This window comes from Ascaphus truei, chromosome 15, assembly GCF_040206685.1.
Source record: "Ascaphus truei isolate aAscTru1 chromosome 15, aAscTru1.hap1, whole genome shotgun sequence".
NCBI lineage: Eukaryota > Metazoa > Chordata > Amphibia > Anura > Ascaphidae > Ascaphus > Ascaphus truei.
Window position 1 is genome coordinate 10,782,523 of NC_134497.1, and position 14,167 is coordinate 10,796,689.

Genomic DNA, 14,167 nt, shown 5'->3' on the forward strand with positions numbered 1-14,167 from the left:
AGTGGACAAGAGATCACGTGCCTGCTAGAGGGGACCCTTAAGACACAGTGATACCAAAGCACCTTTTTGAAGACCAGGTCTGCAACAGGTTCAGTACAACACGTGCTCCCACAGTGTGCCGGCACCATCATAAGCCAACATACCCATGATTGGGTGGCTACTACACCACTGACACTGACTCACACCCGCGGAAGCGCAATTTGGGGATTGTGTTGAAAGTGTGTACAGTGTGTAGTGATCCTCTACTGAGGATCACAAGGTGGATGACTTTAATAAGTGTATAGTAAACTACATGAATTACCCAAGCTGTGTTTGTGTTATTCTTGCCATCTGACCACAGACCAAGTGTGGCCCTGTAAGTAACAGAGTCTCAGCCTCCGCGATAGTTGAAAGTTTTAGAGCTAAAAGTAAAACGGTTACATATGGATTTCCAATCATGTCTTTCCTCTCTCTAAGTAGCAGATTAGATGTTTGAACTGTGTCTCTCCTCTCAATAGTGTCTCATACTTTAATACAGGCATATCCCGGTTTAAGGACTTTTACTTTAAGTACACTCGCGAGTAAGTACATCTTGCTCAATAGGCAAACGGCAGCTCGCGCATGCGCCTGTCAGCATGTCCTGAACAGCAATACTGTCTCCCTACCTGTACCGAAGCTGTGCGCAAGCGGGGAGACTATAGAGCTTGTTACACATGTGTTATTTACATCAGTTATGCACGTATATGATGATTGCAGTACAGTACATGCATCGATAAGTGGGGAAAAGGTAGTGCTTCACTTTAAGTACATTTTCACTTTACATACTTGCTCCGGTCCCATTGCGTACGTTAATGCGGGGTATGCCTATAAGTTCTTCTTCTCGCGTGTTGACAGGGTCTCAAACAGGTGTTGCTGTTTTCAACCTGGGGTTTATTTTACCTTCTGCCAAACAACTTAAGTTCTAACTATTACCTAAGAAAAAAGTTTGTTTCTCCTCTGGAAGGAGGACCAGTTCACACCTGTGTTATTTATGATGTTGTAATACAGGATAATACAGGATTGCTATCACACACATTAAAAGGTTGAGAAAGTTGTGAACCAGACAAGGTTACGAAACGCGACATGGTACAAATCATGTGTTCCATCTAAGCTGCAACGATTTGGTTTGATAATTACTGTGATACATCAAGCAGTAAAGATGTAGTTAATACTACAAACTTAAAATCACTTATGCCATAAGTTTAGAAAACTTCTGGACAAATTCTACAAATAATTTTAGGCTTACTGACACAAAGGCCTTAATTCACTGATGGGCCAAAACGAGTTGCACTAATTTACTTTCCCTGAATTATTTTGCGCACGCTAAAACAGGTACAGTATGTGTGAATTTGGTACGTAATGCATTGCACACTTAAAATCTTGAAAAGGTTTGCAAACAGCAACAATTATTTTAACCCTATATTTGCTTTGCTGGCTTAAAGCAACAATACGTGTTCCATTTTTATTTTTAATTACAGGTTTGAAGCAGGGGGTCTCCGGACCTGAGCTCTGTTTATTTCAGCTCCAGGGACCCCCTGTTTCCAGAGACACCTGCGTAGTGGGTACCATCGGTATCTCGGCAGTCAGAGAAACTGCGTGCCTAACATAATGGCGGCATTTAAATATCCCGGTGCGGCTTTCTATTGGCCAACATGACAGGGACATTTAAAAAAGAAAAGATACCGGCACCCCCTACGGAGCTAGGTATCTCAGGAAGCACGGTGTCCCCAGAGCTGAAATTAACACAGTTCAGCCCCAGAGACCCCCTGCTTCAATCCTGTAATAAAAAAATGAAACCCGTATTGCTGCTGTAACAAACGTATTATGTAAAATAAACTGTTAGTGAAAACTTTCTTTTAATGTTCACATAAACCAGGCATCCTACTCTTTTATACTAGCATAAAAGTTCAGGCCCTGTTATATTGTATCGGATAAATGTGACATACGATTTGTTATGAATCTTACCATTTTATTGCAAACCAGTAAATTTGAAGCAGCAGCACCACTTGCTGGGGAATTCTATAGTTGCTAAGTATGGCCTAATGTTTTCACAAATCTCACGTCGTCGGGACAATAAGCGCAGCCTTAGAGTAAGGGCAGTTAAAATGTGGAATTCATTACCATGGAGACTGTGATGGCAGATACAATAGATATCTTCAAAAAAAAAAAGGTTGGACATATTTTTAGAAAGGAAAGGTATACAGGGATATACCAAATAATTAAGAATGGAAAGGATGTTGATCCAGGGAGTAATCTGATTGACAATAGTCAGGAAGGAATTTATTTTTCCCCTTATGAGATATCATTGGATGATACGTCACTGGGTTTTTTGCTTCCCTTCCTCTGGATCAATATACTGTAAATATAAATATAGGATAAAGTATCTGCCGTCTAAATTTAGCATAGGTTGAACTTGATGGACGTACATCTTTTTTCAACCTCACCTACTATGTAACTATGTAACTGGGTAACTATGTAACGGCTCAATATTGTCTTTCATTGCTATTTTATACTTAAATAGGTATATAATTGTAATACGAATGCCTTTCCTTTTTCAAATGCATTTTTTATTTACAAATTTGGACAGCTAGGTTTACAGAAACAGATATAATGGGAAAATATAGTAAAAATGCCTAAATGGCTTCATACATGGTTTTATGAACAACGTACCTCATGTTGAAGGCATGTCATGGCAGTGAAGGTGTTAATGGCAGAACTTGTGTGATAAACACACATTTAGCGGTTGTGTCCTCACAGGAGACAAGTTCATAATCCAGAACCTCCCTCCAATTTATCATTCTTAATCTCCAAATAGTGCAAATCACTTCATTTAGCAGCTAAGCATCACACTAATTGCTGCCTTGCCCTAAAATGGCCTTAGGTGTAACTCCTTGATGTTATCTGCAAGGCAACATTCAAAGGAAAGCCTGGAATAATATACACTATTTTCTATTAGCACGCTTTTACAGAAAACAGTACATTATCCCAACCTAATTGAAAACATTTATTTTCAATTATTTTACCAGATTGAAAAAACATGTCTATGAAGGCATACATCTATCCAAGTGATTCCCAACAGGGTGTGTGTGAGGCGTCTCAAAGAGGTTCGCCTCTAAAAAACAAAAAAACCCATAATGGAGGCTCCTAGGCAGTATAGCGGGTTCCTGAGCACGTGTGAGGACTGCACGCGTATTATGGCCCCAAACTGCACCTTAGCGTGTGTAGGGTTCCCAGGTGTCTTCTTCAAAAATACTGGACTCAATGGTGAAAGGTGCGTCAGGTCACTATGACCAGGGAGATAATACCGGACACATACATGTGCCGGACACAAACAGCGCACTGAGGATCAGTCTGTTAAGAATATATTATTTCAACAATAAAACAATAATGAACAGGATACACAATAAAAACAATCAAAACAACAATCAATAGTTTAAATGTATTAAACTTACATTATAATGTAAAGAATGGGGTGAACGCAGCATAGGGAACATGGGGTAGATGGCCGTCGGGGTAAGTGCAGTCCAGAACACTATCACCGCCGGCTATTGTAGAACTGTCACAAAATCAACCCGGCTTACGATCCCTCTGGTAGGTATAGGGGCGTTACGCCACCTCTACACGTTTCCCACTTGCGTACTTCATCAGGGGTTCCACGTTTAGCGGTTGCTGTCATAGGTAAAATAGCCCCTTTTACCCAATCAAAAACGTTGTACAAAATGTATGCAGATGAATCTCCAAGTATTCACCAAGCTAAACATTTGGTTGAAAGTGACAGAGCTGATGCAACAGCTGGTGACAAAGTGACTGAATGAATGGTAAATAAACGCACACAGCCCCTATAAGATCAGAACCCAAATCCACCAGATTATATATTGCGTCAAAGAGTGCTGCTAGGATTGTGACTAGAGAAGGGTGAATTTTTTGGCCGGATTTGGATCTGCAGCGGAACGTCCGGTTACTTTGGTCTGTTGATTTCAGCGGATCACTCGCATTTTCCCGGATTTTTTTAATTATTAAGGCCAATACAGATGGAGTCAGCTGGTTTATCAGGATTAACAAAGCGGGGGGTCCTTGCTTCTGAATGGGACTCCCGCTGTGTTAGTCCTACCGGTCTGCATCAGTCTGGGAGAGATGCGCACCTCTAACAGGCGATCTTGCCGCTTTTAACATTATTGAAAAAGGGTTTCTCCAAAGCTGAACCGCATTAAGGAGCGGCTCAGTGAGTAACGACACTGACTCTGGTACTGAGTTTGAAGCAGGCGAACCTGGTTCAATTCCTGGTGTCAGCTCCTTGTGACCGTGGGCAGGTCACTTTATCTCCCTGTGCCTCAGGCACCAAAAACATAGATTGTAAGCTCTACGGGGCAGGGACATGTGCCTGCAAAATGTCTCTGTAAAGCACTACGTAAAACTAGCAGCGCTATACAAGAACATGCTATTGTTATTTTATTTTTTGGATGTTTTTATTTTTATGGCCCATCCATTGCCATTGTGGTAATCCTTGGCCCCATTGTGGGCATAGTTTTACCACAATGACAATCAATGGGTTTCTTGGCTGTGTGTTGTGTTGTACAGTACTGTAATGTCAATTTAATTTTATTGTGATTTTTTTAAACAAATGGGCAAAAGCGATAGTGGCCGCATTTGGCTACTAGTGCTTTTGCCCATTTGTGTCTGGTGATCGGGGTAGAGGGGATGGGGCTAGTTGCCCCGGGGAGGGTGGTTAGGCCTCCTGGGTGGGTAACAGGAAAGGGGGAGGGGGGTTGGGGGTATAAAACCCATTTATTACCATTATGTTTAATAACCGCTAAAATGATTAAGGGGTTACATGCACGTAGTTTATTTTATTGTCGGTGCCCAATGAAGACGCGGAGGATGAAGAGGAGTATGAAAGCGGCCTTCATCCTCTCAGGGGTAAGGACAACCTTTATGTACTATATGCTGGCTGGGTAATGTTTTATTTTTAATCTGTACTGTATGTGTTGGGGGGGGGGGGATTATTGTGGGTAGAAGGGGCGGGTGAAGGAGGTAGTTGCCCCGAGGTGGGTGGACAGGCCTCTTGGGTGGATAGTGGGAGGAGTTAACCCTTCATTACCTTAGTGGTAGTAACCACTAAGGTAATGAAAGGGTTAACCCCTCCCTGTAGGCCTAAGCACCCACCCTGGGTCAACTACCCCCTTCACCCACCCTTTTACCCTAATAAACCAGGTACTATTGTATGTGTTCTGGAACACATTGGTAATGTGAGAAGAGGTGTCATAACGCACTTTTTATCATACCATTTCATTTCAAAACATCAGGGTGACACTTCAGGCCTTAGGTTCACAGTGCTGGAACACGTACTGCCCCACTGGAGAGGTGGGGACAGGAATGTCGCACTGAAAAAGAGAGTTTTTGGATTTTTTCTTTAAAAACCTTAGTGCCTCAAGGCCTGAACGTGGATTTTGAGTTAGGTGTTTTTCTTTAATGACTTTTATATATGTTTTTCTATAATTGTTTGCATATTAATGTCTATATGATTTTTTATGGGACTATGCATTTGTTACTTTTCATGTTTTTGGGTATTTTTACTTTGACTTGAATCCATTTTTGTGATCCGGCCTGTGTCTGATAGAATATTATTGTTTACATACTGGTTTCATAGATATGGCCAAGAGCTTTTTAAGAATATGGTCCATTGTCATGTGTGTTTATACATGAGGACTTTGAAATTTGATCTTATGTTGTCTCTTATAAGGACACCCGTAACAGGTCACTGCAACTCCTGACGAAGCCGTCATTCAGAACGGCGAAACGCGTAGAGCGTGACCCTACGATTGAGAGGGAGAGATTGCCTGGAATCCCGAAGTCATTTTCCAACCGGCGGCGACACCGGAAGTGACGTATCGGCTCCAAGACCGGAAGTGACGTGTCGGCTCCAGGCTGTGATGCACCTTGGCGGTTTGAAGCAGAGACGCTGTTATGTGATATTGCGATCACCAACGTCCTATGCTGTTATCCCATTGGGATCTTGTAAGCCTCCACTTTTTATTGTGTTTGGATAAATTGTGAGATTTTACCTGGGCTCCGTGTGTGTCTCTCTTCTTTGAGATTACACCTCCTCCATATAGCCTCCATCCGTGGCCCTCTAGTCTGTTATATTTTAAAAGTAGAGGTGCTCTTTTGGGAGCTCCATTTGATTCATATTGCTAGTATTGCACTATGTATTTTATTTCTTTTTAAGGTATCAACGCTCCCCTGGTTCTTCCTTGTCTTTGATAAGGTAATGAAGCTGCTTTTATTTTAATTTTATTAACATAATATTGAAGCAGGTGGTGTCCGGAGCTGAACCACATTAATTTCAGTCCTGGGGACCCCCTGCTCTGCGAGATACAGGCCCCCGTATGGGGTGCCAAAATCTCCCTGCAGGTTTAATCCCCCCGCGTCACGTGACTAGGACCTTTAAACTTTGCGTCAATACCCGCACCCCATGCCGGTGGTGGGGTGAGTAGCCTGTAACTTTGGAAGCAGGGGATCCCCGGGGCCAAAATAAATGCTGTTCAGCTCCGGCGATCCTTTGCTTCAATCCCATGTTAAAATAAAAGCAGCACGATCACCTGTTAGAATCAGTCTCTGCGCACATCTATCTACTCTCACATTCCAAACTGATGCAGCCCGGAAGGAATAAAAAAAAGCGGGAGTCCCATTCAGAAACAGGGAACCCCGCTGTGTTAATCCTGGTGGGACATTACCTTGTTCTGTATTGGTTGTGAACGCTCCACGTTTGGTCTGAGGTTCCCCAGCACATGCAGGGCAGGTTGGAGATACAACTGGCTGTATCTGTACGCTTTGCGGATTCAGCAATCAATTGGTGGCTTTTTAAGAACAAAATCCGCAAAGACTCTACAGATCCGTGCACAGATTATAACCAATGGCGGTTTTTGATTAATCCATTTGCGGATTTTACACTGCAAAACGGATTTTAGGGGGAAATGTTAGGGACCCCCCCCCCCCCATACCACGAAGTGATTGTAGGCTTAAAATACTTTGTCCAAAGAATTGAACTAAATGAGAAGATATACAGATAAGTATTTAACTACAATATTGCCAAGTTAGATTTAGCACTAGGCCTTTTTGTCTTTATAAAGAACCATTATAATGTAGCGATTGTTGATATATCTATATGATCAACTTGTCCAAGAACTATATGAACAAAAATGAAATGCTTACTAATTAAGAATCAACTTTAAAAACCATTTGTAATAAATATCAATAATTAACATTGGCAGCCTGTCAGACATTTATCCCATGTTCCCCGTGCTGCATTCACCCTATTCTTTACAGTATTGTAAGTTTAATACACTTATTAGATTGTTGGTTTCATTTTGTATCATGTACATAATTGTTTTGTTGAAATAATATATTCTTAGCATTCAGATGCTCGGTGAACCGTTTGCTTCTATTTCTTTCAAGCTACAAGAAGCTATAAGAATTTATAATCCTGAGACATTGCATGTGTGTTCTAAAAAAAGCTTCTGAGATATATATATATATATACTAGCTGAGAGCCCCGGCGTTGCCCGGGATGTTTGTGGTGTGGGTGTGGCATTTGGGTGGGGAGTGGTCCACGCGGCCCATGTGCGGTGGTAGTGCTGCTGTGGCTGTACTGATGGTGATTGTATTGGTGTGCTGATTTGGGAGGGTTTGGTGCTGATGTGGGGGTGCGGATGTGGGTGTGCCGATGGGGGAGGTGCAAAGGTGGCGATGTGTGGGTGCTGATGGTGTTGATGGGGGCTGGGAATGGTGGGGAGGCGAGAATGCCAGTGTGCTGGGGGGGCATACCGGTGTGCTGATGTGGTGGTGCTGGGGTGTGTGTGTGTATACATTGTATGTGTGTGTGTGTATACATTGTATGTGTGTGTGTGTATACATTGTATGTGTGTGTGTGTATACATTGTATGTGTGTGTGTGTGTATACATTGTATGTGTGTGTGTGTATACATTGTATGTGTGTGTGTGTATACATGTGTGTGTGTGTGTATGTGTACGTGTGTGTGTGTATACACGTATGTGTGTGTATACACGTGTGTGTGTGTGTGTATACACGTGTGTGTGTGTGTGTGTGTATACACGTGTGTGTGTGTGTGTATATGTGTGTGTGTGTGTGTGTGTATACGTGTGTGTGTGTGTGTGTGTGTATACGTGTGTGTGTGTGTGTGTGTGTATACACGTGTGTGTGTGTGTATACACGTGTGTGTGTGTGTATACACGTGTGTGTGTATACACGTGTGTGTGTATACACGTGTGTGTGTATACACGTGTGTGTGTATACACGTGTGTGTGTATACACGTGTGTGTGTATACACGTGTGTGTGTATACATTGTGTGTATGTATATATTGTGTGTGTGTATACGTGTGTGTGTGTATACACGTGTGTGTATACACGTGTATACATGTTTGTGTGTGTGTATACATGTTTGTGTGTATACATTGTATGTGTGTGTGTGTATAAGTGTGTGTGTGTGTGTGTGTGTGTATACACGTGTGTGTATACACGTGTGTGTGTGTGTATACACATGTGTGTGTGTGTATACACGTGTGTGTATACACATGTGTGTGTATACATTGTGTGTATGTATATATTGTGTGTGTGTATACGTGTGTGTGTATACACATGTGTGTGTATACACGTGTATACATGTTTGTGTGTGTGTGTATACATGTTTGTGTGTATACATTGTATGTGTGTGTGTGTATAAGTGTGTGTGTGTGTGTGTGTATACATGTGTGTGTGTGTGTATACATGTGTATGTGTGTATACATGTGTGTGTATATACATGTGTGTGTATATACATGTGTGTGTATATACATGTGTGTGTATATACATGTGTGTATACACATGTGTGTGTGTGTACACATGTGTGTGTGTGTGTATACACGTGTGTGTGTGTGTATACACGTGTGTGTGTGTGTGTATACACGTGTGTGTGTGTATACACGTGTGTGTGTGTATACACGTGTGTGTGTGTATACACGTGTGTGTGTGTATACACGTGTGTGTGTGTATACACGTGTGTGTGTATACATGTGTGTGTGTGTATACATGTGTGTGTGTGTATACATGTGTGTGTGTGTATACATGTGTGTGTGTGTATACATGTGTGTGTATACATGTGTGTGTATACATGTGTGTGTGTGTATACATTATGTGTATGTATACCTGTGTGTATACGTGTGTGAGTGTATACGTGTGTGTGTATGTGTACATGTGTGTGTGTGTATGTCTCCATGTGTGTGTGTGTATGTCTCCATGTGTGTGTATGTCTCCATGTGTGTGTGTACGTGTACATGTGTGTGAGTATACGTGTACATGTGTGTGTGTGTGTACGTGTCTACGTGTACATGTGTGTGTGTGTGTACGTGTACGTGTACGTGTGTGTGTGTGTGTGTACGTGTCTACGTGTACATGTGTGTGTGTGTCTACGTGTACATGTGTGTGTGTCTACGTGTACGTGTGTGTGTGTCTACGTGCGTGTGTGTACGTGTGTGTGTGTGTACGTGTGTGTGTGTGTGTACGTGTGTGTCTATGTGTGTGTGTGTGTCTACGTGTGTGTGTTTGTGTCTACGTGTGTGTTTGTGTATACGTGTGTGTGTGTGTATACGTGTGTGTGTGTCTACGTCTGTGTGTGTGTGTCTACGTGTGTGTGTGTGTGTCTACGTGTGTGTGTGTGTGTGTGTCTGTGTCCCTGTGTGTCCTTTGGCCCGTGACTCCGCCTCAGGGAAGGGGGGGGGGGGGTGGGGGGGAGGTGGTGGGAAGGAGGGGGGTGGGGGGGGAAGGGGAGGTGGGGGGGAAGGGGAGGGGGTGGGAGGTGGTGGGAAGGGGGGGGTGGGGGAGGTGGGAAGGGGGGTGGGGGAGGTGGGAAGGGGGGTGGAGGTGGTGGGAGGTTGTAAGGGGGGAGTGAAGGGAAGGTGAAGGGGGGGTGAAGGTGGGGGTGGAGGGGAGGTGAAGGGGGGGGGGTGGAGGGGAGGTGAAGGGGGGGGGTGAAGGGGAGGTGAGGGGGGGAGTGGAGGGGAGGTGGAGGAGAGGTGAAGGGGGGGTGGGGGGGGTGAAGGGGAGGTGGGGGGTGAAGGGGAGGTGGGGGGTGAAGGGGAGGTGGGGGGGGGGTGAAGGGGAGGTGAAGGGGGGGTGGAGGGGAGGTGAAGGGGGGGTGGAGGGAGGTGGAAGGGAAGTGGAGTGAGGGGTGGGTGAGGGGAGGTGAGGTGAAGGGGGGTGAGGTGAGGTGAAGGGGGGTGAGGGGAGGTGAAGGGGGGTGAGGGGAGGTGAAGGCCGCTCCCTCACCCGTCCGGCCGCTCACTCACCCGTCCGGCAGCTCCCTCACCCGTCCGGCCGCTCCCACGTGGATCTGAGGCGGGAGGCAGCTTGTTGTGGCCGCTCCCCCGCTGTGTCCCGGGCGCTCGCTCGCTCCGCTGACTGTAGCGGCGCCGGGGGGGGGGGGGTAGAGGGGAGGTGATTTGAAGGGGGGTGAGGGGTGGGTGAAGGCCGCTCACTCACCCGTCCGGCCGCTCCCATGTGGAACTGAGGCGGGAGGCAGCTTGTTGTGGCCGCTCCCCCGCTGTGTCCCGGGCACTCGCTCCTCCGCTCACTGTAGCGGCGCCGGGGGGGGGGGGGGGGGGGTGTTTGAAAGCGCGGGAGACACGGGGAGAGGAGGACGTGCGCGCGGGTGTGGAGGCTGATTTCGGGGCGGAAGAGGCGGAGGCGGGTATGTGAGCCCCCCCCCCGGTTATACAATGCTGCTAATGTACACCCCCCCCCCTACTGTGTGTGTGTGTGTGTGTGTCCCTGTGTGTGTGTGTGTCCGTGTGTCCGTGTGTCCGTGTGTGTGTGTGTGTCCCTGTGTGTGTCCCTGTGTGTGTTTGTGTCCCTGTGTGTGTGTGTTTGTGTCCCTGTGTGTCCTTTGGGCCGTCACTCCGCCTCAGGCCAATGAGAGGTGTGCGGGGGCGGCCCAAGGGACCAATGAGATTTCCCCTAGGGACACCGGACATCCAGCAGGCAGGCAGGCTGCCATGCATGCATGCAGGCAGGCAGGCAGGCATACAGTGCTTTCACTAATATAGTATAAGATATATATATATATTTGTTACAGCACACCTACAACTCAGGTTACCAACAAAATCCAACTTCACTATGTTAAACCTAGTCCACTTCTTAAAGTTCATATTTCTCTGTAGAATAAATTGCAGCAAATTCCACTACAATGGGTCAAGTTAAGTCTCTCCACCTAGAAGATAAGATCATTGGATCAACAGGCATCTTGTTTTGTTTTTTTTATCTTGGTTCCTTGCCTTGCTCGGTCTTACACTGCCATCTTGTGGACATAACTTATGCTAACGTTACAAATTATCCTAACAAAAGTAATAAACCATCAAAGCCGTAAAGTCTGTTCTGAACATGTTCCATTTCACAGCAATCCCATAACTCCCACATAAAACTCACCAAGTAGGGGACAGCTACTGCTTTGACTTTTACTGACAGAGGGAAATCTAGCGAGATCCCAGAGTGTGTACTTTTCTTGCAAGTACAGAGAAAAATGAAATACAAATATCTGCAAAAAGATTTGGGGGGGGGGGGGGTGGTTTGGGAGGGAAGAGGTCAAAGACCCATGATTCAACTTCAGGGAAATCGCTGTTCAAAATTATATATATATTTTTTTTCTTTTTAATTAATAAATACTTTATTGGGGAGGAGAAACAGAGAGATTGGATTTTTAAAAAAGTGGCGACACTTCAGATGATGAATCTGAAACATTCCACCACTGTGCAGCCATCATTAAAGATAATGTCACCTCCTAGTCCCCAACCACGAGCCTAAATGCAGTGACCTAGCATCTGCAGCTGGGAGTTCCATGTGTTCAACTAGGGGGAAATGTGAAAGCTAGGAGACAAATGGAGCAAACAGTACTGTAAGTGGTTGAACTGAAATGCAAGCAGCAAAAAAAATGATTTGATGGTGAAGATTTTTCCAACAACTTATCCTTCAGACTTGCTGTAATTGATACATTGTTGTGCATTACCTCTGTTACAATGCAGTGTTGTGTGAATCTCATTAGGACGGTAATTAGAAGACCACAATTGATGTTTAAACTGCAAGGTATGCTAACACAATTGAAGTGAACCACAACAATACACATGTCCGTATTGCGACGTGATCTCAAACTTCTAGGCACTTGTTTTTTAAGATACAGCCACACCACAATACAGCATTATTAGACTGCGTTCTTTTAGGCAGATGGGTACTTAAATCCTTATGTTTCCTGAAACATACTGCAGGAAGAGACGTTGGCGTTATTTGATATTCTGCAAATAAATTGTCCACAACATAAAAACATGAATCCAAATGATATGTAGAAATATATTCGGTATATTATAAGTATTAGGATGTATTGGACATTAATATGTTTGATGGCTTCAAAGGAGCGGATAAAACACAACCTTCATCAATGGCAGACTGGCGTTTGTGTGATGTCTATGGAGGTTGGAATCGATTGTGTTCTGTTTAATCATTTCACTGGGGGGGACGGGGGAGAGTTGCATTGCTTTAACATTTTTTACTGGACTACATTATGAATCTTTAAAGCTGTAAAAGAAGGAATAGATGGGAAATGTACAGAAAATATATGCAAAGAATGTAAATATATATTGTGACGGTAAGGGGTAACCTGGCTCACAAAGGTTAGGCTCGGTTTTGGTTACCCCTGATCCATGTATAATGGTCCAAGAGAGTTAGCTCTTGGGCCCGGTAACATTGTAGCTTTACCATGTGTTGCCTGTAATACATTTTTTGTTTTTTGTACCTTTCCGGGCATGCAATAAAGCAGGGATTGCTAAAGATGGGTTTCAAGGGGTTTTTTTTTTTGCAGAGGAATTGTCAGAATGTGCCTAGTAGACTGGGGTCCGAGGTTGTCGGATCCCCTATAAAATGTACCTGGGAATCATGCCTGATTCTCAGATACATATAAGCATTGTCCTGGCAATACCTCTCCTTAAAGTAACCGCGACTCACCACTAGAGTACCCTGCTTCAGCATAGCTCAGAAAGGTGAATAAGGCACAGGGCAGGCATACAGTGCTTTCACTAATATAGTATAAGATATATATATATATTTGTTACAGCACACCTACAACTCAGGTTACCAACAAAATCCAACTTCACTATGTTAAACCTAGTCCACTTCTTAAAGTTCATATTTCTCTGTAGAATAAATTGCAGCAAATTCCACTACAATGGGTCAAGTTAAGTCTCTCCACCTAGAAGATAAGATCATTGGATCAACAGGCATCTTGTTTTGTTTTTTTTATCTTGGTTCCTTGCCTTGCTCGGTCTTACACTGCCATCTTGTGGACATAACTTATGCTAACGTTACAAATTATCCTAACAAAAGTAATAAACCATCAAAGCCGTAAAGTCTGTTCTGAACATGTTCCATTTCACAGCAATCCCATAACTCCCACATAAAACTCACCAAGTAGGGGACAGCTACTGCTTTGACTTTTACTGACAGAGGGAAATCTAGCGAGATCCCAGAGTGTGTACTTTTCTTGCAAGTACAGAGAAAAATGAAATACAAATATCTGCAAAAAGATTTGGGGGGGGGGGGGGTGGTTTGGGAGGGAAGAGGTCAAAGACCCATGATTCAACTTCAGGGAAATCGCTGTTCAAAATTATATATATATTTTTTTTCTTTTTAATTAATAAATACTTTATTGGGGAGGAGAAACAGAGAGATTGGATTTTTAAAAAAGTGGCGACACTTCAGATGATGAATCTGAAACATTCCACCACTGTGCAGCCATCATTAAAGATAATGTCACCTCCTAGTCCCCAACCACGAGCCTAAATGCAGTGACCTAGCATCTGCAGCTGGGAGTTCCATGTGTTCAACTAGGGGGAAATGTGAAAGCTAGGAGACAAATGGAGCAAACAGTACTGTAAGTGGTTGAACTGAAATGCAAGCAGCAAAAAAAATGATTTGATGGTGAAGATTTTTCCAACAACTTATCCTTCAGACTTGCTGTAATTGATACATTGTTGTGCATTACCTCTGTTACAATGCAGTGTTGTGTGAATCTCATTAGGACGGTAATTAGAAGACCACAATTGATGTTTAAA